General features: G+C 41.6%; 1 pseudogene; it reads right to left on the bottom strand.

The window, feature by feature from the left end:
• Nucleotides 1–203: 203 nt before the first annotated feature.
• Nucleotides 204–11,208, bottom strand: LOC125889008 (extracellular calcium-sensing receptor-like; annotated as a pseudogene).
• Between the last annotated feature and the right edge of the window lie 2,432 nt (nt 11,209–13,640).

Genomic DNA, 13,640 nt, shown 5'->3' on the forward strand with positions numbered 1-13,640 from the left:
ATGGTTGATGGAAAGTGTTTACATTTGCATTTATTAGGACTAACAACAGCAGAAATATTTTTATATAAAGCTACCAACAATTGCAATAACTATGTGTGGTCTCAAGAAGTTTGCTAATTTCATGCAAGCACATTAACAATGGACATAATCATCATCATCATCATCATCATCATCACCATCACCATCATCAGTTCCAGAAAAAACTACCTGGCCATCAGGTGCTTCTTTGTGTTTTTCTCAGGCCTCAAGAGAATGATAAAACATTTGGGGGCAAAAATGCAAAGCAGCAAACCATAGCTGGAGGCCAGGATTGCAAAAATCTCCACAGCTACAACATACTTTCCAGGAGAGCTAACGTAAGCAGGGACGAAGGCCACCCAGACAGCACAGAATATCAGCATGCTGAAGGTGATCAGTTTGGCCTCATTGAAGTTGTCAGGGAGTTTCCGAGCAAGAAAGGCCAGGAGGAGACAGGTGCAGGCCAGCAGACCAATGTAACCCAGAACCAGAGAGAAGCCCACCACAGAGGCCATGGCACACTCCAGGGTGACCTTTGATCCTTTGAAACCCAGATCACGCTGAGGCACCGGGGGGCTGAGGGACAGCCATATGGCACAGATGATAATCTGTAAGTAAAGTAAACATATTCAAGTGATTTATATGAAGTGTAGAAATGTTCCCATCATTTAATCAGCACAACAATATTCACACCTGTACAGATGTAAAGAGGCAGACACTTCCTCTCTGCTGGCCGGGACCAAACCACTTCATCAAAGCCTCAGCACCAGGCCGAGCTGAACGGAAAACAGCTAGAACTACCAAGGTTTTCACCAGGAGGCAGGAGACACAAAGTACAAAGCTGATCCCAAAAGCTGCCTGCTGGAACCGACAAGCCCAGACTGATGGACGACCAATGAACACCAGTGAGCACAGGAAGCAGAGCTTCAGCGACAGGAGAAGCAGGAAGCTCAGTTCTGAATTGTTGGCTCGAACCTTGGGGTGAATCAGATTAACAGACAAAGACAGGGCCATTGAAACAACATAATACATTCCATAAACAGAAATAAAATGATTAAAGTGTATACAGCAAGCTCTCTGTTACATCACTCTGACTTCTTACCATTGGTGTTTGACGAGTAGAGAAACACCACAAACACAGCTGTTGTCACCACAGCACCAGACACAGCTACTGCAGTCAGAGTAATGCCCAAAGTCTCATTAAAGGAAAGGAAGTCCAGCTGGCGAGGGATGCAGGCAGTTTGATCAACATTGGACCAGAACTCAGACGAACAGCGCTCACAGTGATGGGAACCTGGTAGGGGGAAAAACAGGAGAGAGGGAATGAAAATAAAACACAAAGGTGAAACTTAAGAGTCATTTCCTCACCAGTTTTATTGCTTATCTCCCCTTCAGCACATGGGATACAGTCAAAGCAGCAGAGAGGCTCTCCTTTCCTTTCAGCCATTCGGGTACCTGGGGGGCAGCTCTCACTGCACACCGAAGTAGGCACCTAAACAAAAAGCCAAATTATATTCTCCATGACATAATCTTGTGAATCAACACAGACATTTCATCAATAGCAAACTTGACAGTAGCCTTGAGACAACTGATGCAACTACCTGATTGGATCCTGTGCTCCACTGAATAGCTGATTCATTAAGGTGAAGGTCAGACCCGTCCACACGACCAATCAAAACAAGTTTGAGAGATCCTTTAGGGGTGTTCTGCCAGTTGACAAGGTCGTACTTTGCTGGAATGTCAGCACCTTGGAAATAAAACATGTCCCCGTGTGGTGTGGTGATATTCACTTTGTTCAAGTGTTGCAACAGCTGAAAGCATCAAATGATGAGGAAACCTACTTTTTTAAATCTGTATACAAAAATGCATTTCCAATTTTCAGTCAGAACTTGAAAAGCCATGACTCTAATGGATAAGATGACACGAGGATAATGTTTACCTCTATGGGTTTGATATGTTTTGGAGAGGAGCAGGTGGAGCTGTTGTTTCTGGAAGAACTGTCTCTGTCAGGGCAGGACAGAAGACTGTGAAGGGTGTGGGCTGCAGCATAAACAGCAAGGTAGACATTATATGTCACTCGCAGCTGGGAGGTGTCAGTGAAGTGATTCTGAACTCCCTCCAGGGACTCGGTGCCACTGCAAGGGGCTGGAGAAGCTTGTTCTTGCGTAGCTCCAGGACTGCATTCAAACTCCTGTTCCCAGAATTCTCGCAAGAATTCATCATCTGGACGACGAATTGGGTGCAAACTCTTGAGATAACTTTCAAATCCAGGTATCGTTGAGCTACGAATGGCCACACCTAGAACACCACTTGCCACATCAGAGATGGCAAGATCTTGGAGAAGATCATCACTGGTGCTCCAAGCTTCACTTGCCAGAAACTGTCTGTCAGTCACCTGCAGTAAGAGGACACAATAAATCACAACAAGAATAACAGATGACATTTTGATTTTTACAAACAACAAACCTTAGTCCATAAAAAATTTTCATACAAGTTGCTCACATTTATCTTGGCCAGCTCCAGAAAAACTTTCTTTGCTTTTGTGTACCAGCAAAAGATCAGAATCACCCTCGCAGTTGAGGCTTGAATTGTGAGGGCTGTTCGTCTGGCATCACTGACAATAGTTTCTCTGCGGACAGTCTCTATGAATTCCAAACACACCCCTTTCCCCTGAGTTTCTTCCTGAAATGCCTGGAGGTCAAAACAACAAATATCATCATACATATATTGCTATCTGTATTATTTATGAAGGAGATCCATGAGAAAGGTTTTTAGGCAATTTACAGTATCTTAACAGACATACACCTGTACTGCCAATCGACCATAATCATTGTTTACAATCACAGCTCCCATCCAAGTCCAGTGGAAGCGTATGGCCAGTTGTGCCATGGCCCGGGCTTGGTAAATATCACTGGGGATTGTTCTGAAGACGTTATGAAACTTCAGCCTGTCACTCAGGCAGGGCAGCTTGCCAAGTAGCTGATCTGAGAGAAAACAAAAAATATTTGACACTGCTTTTATAACAAAAATACCATTTCATTTTTAATTAAAATGCTTTTAAATGTATTAAACCTTCCTATTGTGTTCAGTTTGCTTTAACCTTTTGTTGGGCCAAATTTGACTCAAACACAATAGGACGGTTACAAAAAAGGTTCATCAGTTGTATTTCGTGAGGTAAGGAAACTCACAACTGGCACATAGAGAGCCCCAGGATCCTGGACAGAATTATGTTGTTGACGTGCTAGGACCAATGAGCAAAGGAACAGGTTGACCACCTGTTGATAGCGTAAGACATATAGTTACACGAGGACAATTTTTATACTGTAATCATATAAGGATATCAGGTTGTACCTGCTGTCTCTCTGGGTTGTTCAGAATGAGGCACAGAGGCTGTGAAGTTGCAGCTGTGTGTGTCTCCTCCAACCAGTGACAGTGCAACTTGCAGAGCCCAGGGGTATCTGGCACAGCTATCAAGTATACGGTAACCTAGCTTGACTCCTGGTAGCAGGGTGCTATTACGATTGATTTCCTCCACCGCAAACACCATAGCATATGTATATTGTAATGACTCTAGCTCTAAACTGAGACCACAGGAGAGGGAAGAAGTAGTGGATAAAATAAACTACTATATCAGTCAGTGAAAGGTAAATGAAATCATGAAAAACAACAAAATTATCTATTGAAATTATTCTACTGTTATTAAAATATGCTGATCTTAACTATTTATAAATGGGTTAGTATAAATCATTGCTTAACTTTTGGAGCTTAATATTTTGTAGAATTAAGTTATATTTTTATCTGTATTTCAACACAAACATATGAGCATGACAAAAGCAATGTGCTAGGCAACATTCAACAACAATACATGTTAAAGTTTTACCCAGTGCAAGGTTCATAATGCGGCGCTGGTGAAGCTCTGCTCCACAGCTGAAGGTCTGTTATACAGATTAAATAGTCCACCGATGATCACATCTCCATCCTGGGAGAGGCTCTTGTTGAGCGGTGCACCCCACCGGGAGCACACTATCGCCTCAAACCACCTCAGCCCCATCAGTCTGCCCACTATGCTGAGAAGCAGCAGGGAGAGGGCTGACGAGGACCACAGAGTCAGGAGCAAGGGGAACCAAGACACAGATGCAACTTTTCTGGACATTTAACAAAACAGATAACTGTTACCTGAATGTCAGAATAGGAATCACTAAATTCAGTCTGTGTCAAACACAAGTCACAGCAAACCTGCCTCATCAAACCTGATAATAGAATGAATTAAGTTCACAATAAATGGTACCTCATAGACAATATTCAACAGTTCCTGTTAACAAAGACAAACCTCACAAAAATTACACATGTTCAAACCTTTGCCTCATTTCAGTTACCTACAAAAACAGAACATGATAAACACAAAATGTTTCAGTTGGTTAAACGCTCCTATCACAAGATAAATTGTGATTGTGAAGCATCTAAAATATGGCTACCCCCCCCCCCACTCTGCACAAGTGAAGTGTTGGTGTGAGTATTTATAACAGGTGTAAAGCCTTTTGCAGAGAAGTAAAACTGATGACACAAGCAGTATGCAAGACAAAATTATTCCTCTCTAGAGTGATGGTGGAAAAAGAATCATATGCCTGCAAATGATTCGTGTTCATGAAGTGGTGTGTATCTGTGTACAATATGTTATCTATCAATGCCATAACAAATGATGTCATTTGAATGAGCCTAGGTCACTGAGAGACTAGTGTAGAAGCAGACAATGTATCACTCTATATCAAGGGTGAAAATAATGTCAGTTGCACAAGGTCTTGGAAGCAGTAGCTAAGAAATAAGCTAAACTTGAGAGAGTAAAGTGAAATTTGATTATGATTGGTTTTCAGTATCCAAAAGGAGACAGCCCTAAATTAAAGAGCAGCTGGGGAAACGGAAGAGACCTAAGGTGTTAGGGAGAGCAAGTCGTGTTTTTAAGTCTGAAAAGAGACTAGGTCTAGAGAGACCGAGATTTCAAGTCCAGAGGGACTTAAGAGTGTTTTAAAAGTTTTATTTTCAGGTCTAGAGAGACCAAGATTTCAAGTCCAGAAGGACTTAAGAGTTTTTTTGTGAAAGTCTAGAAAGACTACGTGTATTTTGTCAGTTTAAGAATAACTGAGGCTGTGGTTCCAGCAAACGGAGAACCAACCCCCCGTATTTTGTCAGTTTAAGAGAAACTGAGCTGGATTTCCAGCAGTCAGAGAACCAACATCTTGTTGAGTTGAGTACTGGTAATAACAATTAGTGGCACAAATTAGTGACTCCAAATTTATAAAGATTGCCAAGAGATAGGAGCGCCGAAAGAGGCAGCTGAACTCCCATAAGCCGGGAGGTGGTTTCAAAGAATAAAAAGGTATAAGCTGATAGACATAATAAAATATAGAAAGAGGCCAATAAATAAAGAAAATATAAATAAATCCAGCTGGGATAAAATACGGATAACATAAGTATCCTTGAGAAAATAACAGTAAAAATCACAATTGGTTAAAAAAGAAAAAGGCTGCAGCCAAAGACGATAGTCACTTACACTTAGACTAGTCTTTATATAAAGAGTTTACATTCAGTGAATGTAGAGTCTGTAGGCAAACCCTGGAGATCTTGCCTCCGGAAGAGTAGCGGAAGAGCCCTGGTTTCCAGTTGTAGGCTGTTTGTAGTCCACATGATATTGACCAATCACGATTGAGCCAGCTGCAGTTGTTGCCAGGTTAAACGGTCCGTGCGGTGAACTAATGAGGCGGAACATAATTGGTGTCACTGCAAAATCTGAATCCATCGCAATGGTCCAGCATATTTACTTATACATAAACGGAAGTCAGAAACAGAAATTCGCCTCCTCCGCCCAAATCAAACCGGAATGCCAAAAAATCGCAGGTCTGCCCCCAGAGGCTGTATCGCCATCTGCCGAAAGTCAGACGCCGAATACAGCCGATGGGTTCCGAGAATGCTGAGAGACTGAACCTAAGTAAGGGAGAGGTGACAACTATATTCCTTTGTGGGGTTGGTTCAGCATGGGGAGCAACATGCTGTCATGTGAGCAGATTACAGATCCGGTCAGATTCACACAGCTGATGTTTAGTAATCGTTACTAGTCCATACCCATTGGTAGCTTTATCACCTTCTACCTATGTAGAACCCATAACTTCCGGTTTATAGATTTTCCGCCATTTTGAAATTTTTGAAAAACACTTAAAATCAATCTCTTCCTAGGAAGTTTGACCGATCTGCATGAAACTCTGAGAACATAATCTAGGGAACAATATCTAAAGTTTCCTCTTGGCAAAAGTTGGAAAACTTACTAAAACTGAGCTTCTATAAGGCAATGAATATTGCAGAGGGCGTGGCTCATCACATAAAGGTATATAACATCTCAAGGGTTTCACCAATCACCATGCAACTTTGTAAGCATATGACCACACATAATCTGAGGGGACCCCTCCATAGGCCCATTTCCACCGCAGGAACTTCGGGGTAATTTTACGGGGCCAGGGCCATTGGTGCATGTCTCCACCGCAGGAACCACCCTCTAAGGACAGAGTTCCAGAACTTTTACAGGGGCAAAACAAGTCCCTGCCTCGGAGTAGGTACTCAGAAAGGCCCCGAGAGACTCCTGGCTGGGACTTGGGGATTACTTGGTGCTGATTGGATATACTCAAGGTGGGATGTGACGTTTTGTAATTACTATGGTTATCGTAGATTAGCTGGGTTAACTGTTAGCTGTTAGCGGTGTCCGTATTAACTCATTAACTCAATATACGGTCCGCAAAAAAAACATTTTTTCCAGCGGATATCTTAGTTACAACATGATTGAGCTAGCAAAGCAGTTTTGTGTTGCTATGTGTGGTATTTATTCAGATTTGGGAAATCACAATGTCTAGAAAGCATCAGCTGACAGGGACAGCTTACAGCAGCAGCAAAGCTAACATCAGGACGTCATCTGTTCAAAGCCTCCCGTTGTCGGATACAACATGAAACTACTCCAGTTAGCTCAATCATGCTGGAAAAAATATTTTTTCACAGACCATTTATTGAGTTATTGAGTTCATACAGACACCGCTAACAGCTAACAGCTAACTACGTCCCTACGTCGCCCCGGTCACAATGGTCGCGCAATGATTACGTCACATCCAGAGCCCAGTAACTTTACAGGAACCTTCCTCCTACTTCACTCTCTCAGTGGAGACACAGTGGTTGAGAGGGCCGAGCGAGAGGAGTAGTAGTTCCTGTCCCCCAAATAGTACCAGGAACTTCTTCAGTGGAAATGGGCCTCATTATTGACCTGATCAAACAAAATGGGAGCGCTAGAGAGCTAATTTCTTATCTAGGCCTTACCGCCATATCGATTTTTACTAAACTTGGTAGATATATAGAACAGGATGCCTCAAGGTGACTGGAGAAATTTGACTGTAATTGGCAACTGGGTGGCGCTATAACAACAGAAAAATGCTTAAAATGGCTAAAATGCGACCGATCGCTGTGGCTCCCCCTGTGGCCGAATGTTGGGTTTTTTCTAATTTTTGGTATGACTAAGTCATGGTATAGTATGCTTTACATAATCATGGAAACTGTCAGTGTGTCATTCTGTCAGTCAGTCATTTTGTCTGTCCCACGTTTTTCTACTCACTGACGTGGTCAATCTATGTGAAACTGCACATAGGCATTGAGGATTGGCATAGATAGAAGGTGACAAAGCTACCAATGGGTATGGACTAGTAGAATAAAAAACATGGTAATGATGGAATGTTTGATAGAATGTTTTTTTTTCTTCTTTTAAGTATTGCTGGGATTCACTGTACCACAGAAGATTTGTCATTTGTACAGATCTAGACTGGACATGTGAAGGCTTTTACTCTGGGTCTTGCCATCTGAAATGGTGGCTGAGAGCATGTTATTTGTTCAACAAACATAGGACAGCACTCATCTCCACGGGATGCCTCATTGTCACACCCAAGTGAGAGACTAGTCTTCAAGCTTGACTGGGCACTACTGTCACAGTGACATGTGATGTGATGTCACCAAGCAAACTTGAGGAGATGCTTCTCCTCTCCATCGCTTGTCTTTCTCCTAAGCCGCCAACGGGCTCTCTGCTCCTAAACATGTGAGGAGGTAGAACATCACACAGCAGGACCCATTCTCTCACTTCTGCATGCTCACAGCAAGAGCTGCATCTTTGCTCTCAATGTGGCCTGCTCCCAGCAGACACAGAACCTGTAGACCAGAGAGGTTAGCGTGCCAAACACAATGTTGCAACTAGCTTCCCAGCAACAAGGAGAACCAAGCTGAGTTATCACAACGTCTAACTCTGCAAGGACATAGAGAGACCTATCTCCTCAGATCTGCACCTTTAGCGCAAGGAGACAGCAAAGACTGAATCTGGTACCACAGCTCTTTCCTTCCACTACAGACTAACAAAAACATCACACCACAGCATCTCAAAATCCTTCAGCCTTTCTATTTACATGGTAATTATAGTTATTCATCTTACCATTGATCAGTTTTCCAAACTGATAGTTTAGTGTATTTTATGAGACTGGCTGTCATTTTTTTCCGTTTGGAAATGCAAATTAAGTCACATTATTTGACATCTATATCATGATGAAACCTCTGTCTGTCTGTGGGTCTGTGTCTGTGTCTGTGTGTCTGTTCCACGTTTTCTCCTCACTGACGTGGTCAATCCATGTGAAATTTGCCACAGTGGTAGAGGGTCATGGGAGGATGCGAATGAAGCAATATTACATCAATTGGCCAAAGGGGCGCTATAGCAACTGATTGAAATTGCAAATTTTGAATGGGCATATCTCATGACCCATATGTAGTACAAAAAATCATGTGACATGTTTTACACTTATATATGTTTATACATGACTCAGGTGACCTCAGACTTGACTCCAGACTCTCTGACGTGTTGACACCTTTGTGTGTGTCTGAATGTATTGCTTTTCCTCTTCTTTCATTTAAGGTAATCAACACATCAGATCTGTGTCATGTAATCACTGCAGCTGTTTCTCATGTAACCATAATTGCATCATGTGATCAACTATATTTAAGATGGCCTGTCACAGTATTTGTTTGTCTGACAAAGAGCACACAGCTCGAAACATACGTCATGGTGCAATAAATATTTTTTTCTGCAAAGAGTCCTACAGTGTTGCGAGTCATTCACCCTTTTTTCATCCATATGTCGTAGAGACATGAAACATTGCACAGAGATGCCTCTCCTCATGAGGAACAAATTTGCCTCAAGAACCCATAACTTCGGGTTATGTAGATTTTCCGACATTTTGAATTTCTTGAAAAACACTTCAAATCAATCTCTTCCTAGGAAATTTGAGCGATCTGCATGAAACTCGGTGAACATAATCTAGGGACCAATATCTAAAGTTCCCTCTTGGCAAAAGTTGGAAAACTTACTGAAACTGAGCTTCTGTAAGGCAATGAATATTGCAGAGGGCATCACATAAAGGTGGATAACATCTCAAGGGTTTCACCGATCACCACACAACTTTGTAGGCATATGACCACACATAATCCGAGGGGACCCCTCCATTATTGCCATCAAACAAAATGGGGCGCTAGAGAGCTAATTTCTTATCTAGGCCTAACCGCCATATCAATTTTTACTAAACTTGGTAGATATGTAGAACAGGACGCCTCAAGGTGACTGGAGAAATTTAACTCTTATTGGCAACTGGGTGGCGCTATAACAACTAAAAAATCCTTGAAAATGGCTAAAATGTGACCGATCACTGTGGCTCCCCCTGTGGCCGAATGTTTTTTTTTTTCCAAAATGTTTGGTATGACTAAGTCATGGTATGGGATGCTGTACATAATCACGGAAACTGTCAGTGTGTCATTCTGTCAGACAGTCAGTCATCCTACCAGTGCCCCACTTTTAAGTCAATACAACACATTAACACTTTAACTATCTGCCTTTCAACGTGCTACCTCAACTACTAATGTACAGTTTTAGCCCACTAACTATCCCACTATTGGCAATGGTACCACTGTACTTTAAATAAAGCAATCGTACTATCAAATTCACAAAAACAATCTGAATACATTGCTCTTCTTAATGGGTTCAGTTGACTATTTAATCTGCAATTTTCTATGACCTGTATCCCAAATACACACCATGTGAAACTGTACGTGGGCACCTGTGCACTCAATGGGTATGGACTAGTAATTATTATTACTAATAATTATTAATTATTTACGATAGCCATTTTGGAGGCCTGTCACGCGGTCAGGTCACAACAGTATTTGTCTTTATTCAAGTTAAAATGTGGTAATGACAGAACGAATGTATTGTAAACACTATTTGTTTTTAATAGTGCAGTTTGAAATGTAAATAAATGCACCTGAGTCAATGAATCATGTTCTCAAATACATTTTTATTTGGAAATATAGTGGTTGAACAACATTATTTTTCACATTAAACACATGAAAAATGATCCTCATGACAAACAGCAGTAGGTTGTATTTTGTTAACAAATCGACAAACCATAGCATCATCACAAATCAGATTAGATTAGTCTTGTACATGTTTAACCCTTGTGTATTAGGCATCCCTTTTTGTATATGGCTCGGAAAAAAACACACAATGATGCCCAAATATTATAGCATGATTGCTTTAAGATATAGATCTTCACAAAGAAATTGTTTATCCCAGGTGGGAATAAATCAGAGTCAGGAGGGTTGCCAAAACTATCAAAGATTTTTGTCTTTTGTGATGTAAATAGCCACCCAGTGCTCACAGGTCAACTCTTGACATGAAAACTGATGTTTAAGGCCATCCATTTGTGGCTACCAATCGGAGTATAGATCAGGCTTGTGCATGTGCATCAAACAGAATTAGGCATAGGTGCGCCTTAACAAGTCTGACAACAAAAAAGCACGTATCTGACTCTGTGCGTACATGCAGTTTTAGGCCTGAATAGGCTATAAACAGAGTTTTATGCATATGGCCCCAGATCAGATTCAGTTCAGTTCATTGTTGTCATGCATTGGAAATTTGACTTACAGTACAGCAAAAATAAACAACTGACAGGTGATCAGTTTGGCCTCACTGAAGTTGTCAGGGAGTTTCTGAGCAAGAAAGACAAGAATGAGACTGGTGCAGGCCAGCAGACCAATGTAACCCAGAACCAGAGAGAAGCCCACCACAGAGGCCATGGCACATTTCAGGGTGACCTTTAACCCCAGGATATCCAAGTCAGCTTGAGGCACTGGGAAGGAGACTGAGTGATAGCCAAATAATACAGATGAAAACCTAGATAAAAGAAAGAAATAGAATTGCTCAATGTCAATTTTAATGTATGTAAAATGCTGTGGTGAGTCATACTTCTGTTAACAACAGGTGCATCTGCAACTCTGACCTGTACAGAGGTAAAGACACGGACACTTCCTCTCTGCTGGCCTGGGCCAAACCACTTCATCAAAGCTTCAGCACCAGGCTGAGCTGAGCGAAAGGCTGCTAGAACAACTATAGTCTTCACTTGGAGGTAGGAGACACAAAGTACAACAGCAGGCATATCAGGACTGCTGGAGTATCTTACTTGCATCTGGCCCAAACATGGCAGTTGGCAACAGCATAAGCAAACAGGCCTGGTCCACCCCTGTGTCTATGAGTGGGACAACTACCTCTCCAGCTCGAGGAAGGCCATTGCTTTGCTTGTCACCACTATTTGCCCCTCCAGCTTAGCAACAAGGAAAACTATTAGATCTCAGCAACTAAGTCTGAGCCCTCCTACCCGACCTTTTTGCTAGATGTCACTGATACAGGCTGTAGGGTAGTCCCAACCCTTGGATTGGAATATATTTGGTTGAGCTTGGCATCCATCAGCCTCTGCAGCACAGATTTAGAGGGCTACAACAGCTGGGATAGTCCTGGTTCAAAAGGGCAAAGGGTCATCTTACCTGAGAGGACTAGGTTACATCAGAATTAATTCAGAGCCGCAGGTGTGCGATTGCTCACTTCCATCATTGTTCATTTAACAAGCAATTAAAGGTCATTACACAGTGACGGGGAGGAGGGAGGGGGGAGGGCTGTGTGCATGTTTGTTGTTTTGCAGATCATAGCTAACACAGTGCCATTCTTATTGTTTTTTATCTACAGCAGATAAATTATTATACCCTATATTCCAGCTGTGACTGATCCAGTGTTTGCAATATAGACATCAAAACATGCATCAAAAAAGGTTAAAGAAAAAGAGCAAGAAGGATCACAGTAGCATGCATTCCATTTCATACAGACTTTGCTTTATGTCTCTGCAACTCTCTGTGCTTCCATCATTAGCATGGTGACACAAAAGCTGCGACAACGAAGTCCGGAATCAGTCAGTAAACATTGCAAGATGGCTACGGATGAACACCAGTTGTTTGAAACGGCTTTGGTCGCGACAATGAACGAGTTAGACTTGGCTTTTTCTCTAAAAGAGGAACAGAAGACAGCGCTCGAATCTTTCCTTTGCAAGAAGGACGTTTTTGCTGTTTTGTCAACCGGATATGGCAAGAGTCTAAATTGGTCATAGTGTTAATTGCATGCAGTGATATTTTCAAATGCATGCTTGGTGCCGCCCCTCGAGTTGGGCCATTTTCATTACTCATGGATTTCCAGGCTATGGCTTTATATTATGAATGAGGATTTTTATTTTTATGGCAACTAATTAAAATGAAAATGACATATAGGTTTAATCTCCCAAACTGACACAAGAACAAGTGGAACCTGTTCATGAGGAAACAGGCAGCCCTTTCAGGTTCCCTCTGCACTGGCAATAGTAAGGTCAAGGCCACACTCAACAAACTCTGACTGGCATAATACATAAGTGACGTAGGCAAACCAGCCTTCCCCACACCCATCTGCCTCCCTGATGGGAATAGATGTGGGATGGGAGTTAAGCATATGACTAGCATGGAAGCACTGTACCCACACTAGTCTTCTTAAACATGCATAAAGGAGTACTGTACCTACTAAATGAAAACAGTTGTAAAAAAAAAAAAAAAAAATTGTCAAGTCTGCTAACAAATACAGGTGATGAAGTATATCTTGGGGTGGTCTTGGGGACAGTAAATATTTAGGAAGATATGGACGTTACCAGATTGAGACTGTTTAAACATGGTACTAAATTACATAAAGGCAATTGTAGGATTACACAGCTTTGGAGCTTGGTCAGTCAGGATTAAAATTGGAATATCTAGGCATCTGCTGTTTTTTTTTTTTTAAATTTTATATATTTATTTTTATTTTTTTATTTCAAATTGTTTTAATTGTATAATGTCTCTGTGACTACAGGTCTGACAACCAGTGTCGAAATTGTTTATAATCTTTGCACCTCAGTAAGAGAGGTGATGTCTCTACTCAGTTTGCCTCATTCTAAAGAGTTCATTTACATGTGGACCAACTTTCTTTGAACCACGGAAGCAAATATCTGACATTGTACTAAGGTTACTGTGTATGATCCGTAGGACAGTACCTGTGCATTACAACGAAATACTTCAATCAATATTAGTAGAGGAAGAGTACAATGTTGTACAGCTGGACAATGTAATTGTAGATGTACATGGAAAGTTCAAGAAGGACGAAACATTGTTGAGAGATGAGGAAA

Source organism: Epinephelus fuscoguttatus, linkage group LG5 (genome assembly GCF_011397635.1).
Source record: "Epinephelus fuscoguttatus linkage group LG5, E.fuscoguttatus.final_Chr_v1".
Taxonomy (NCBI): Eukaryota; Metazoa; Chordata; class Actinopteri; order Perciformes; family Serranidae; genus Epinephelus; species Epinephelus fuscoguttatus.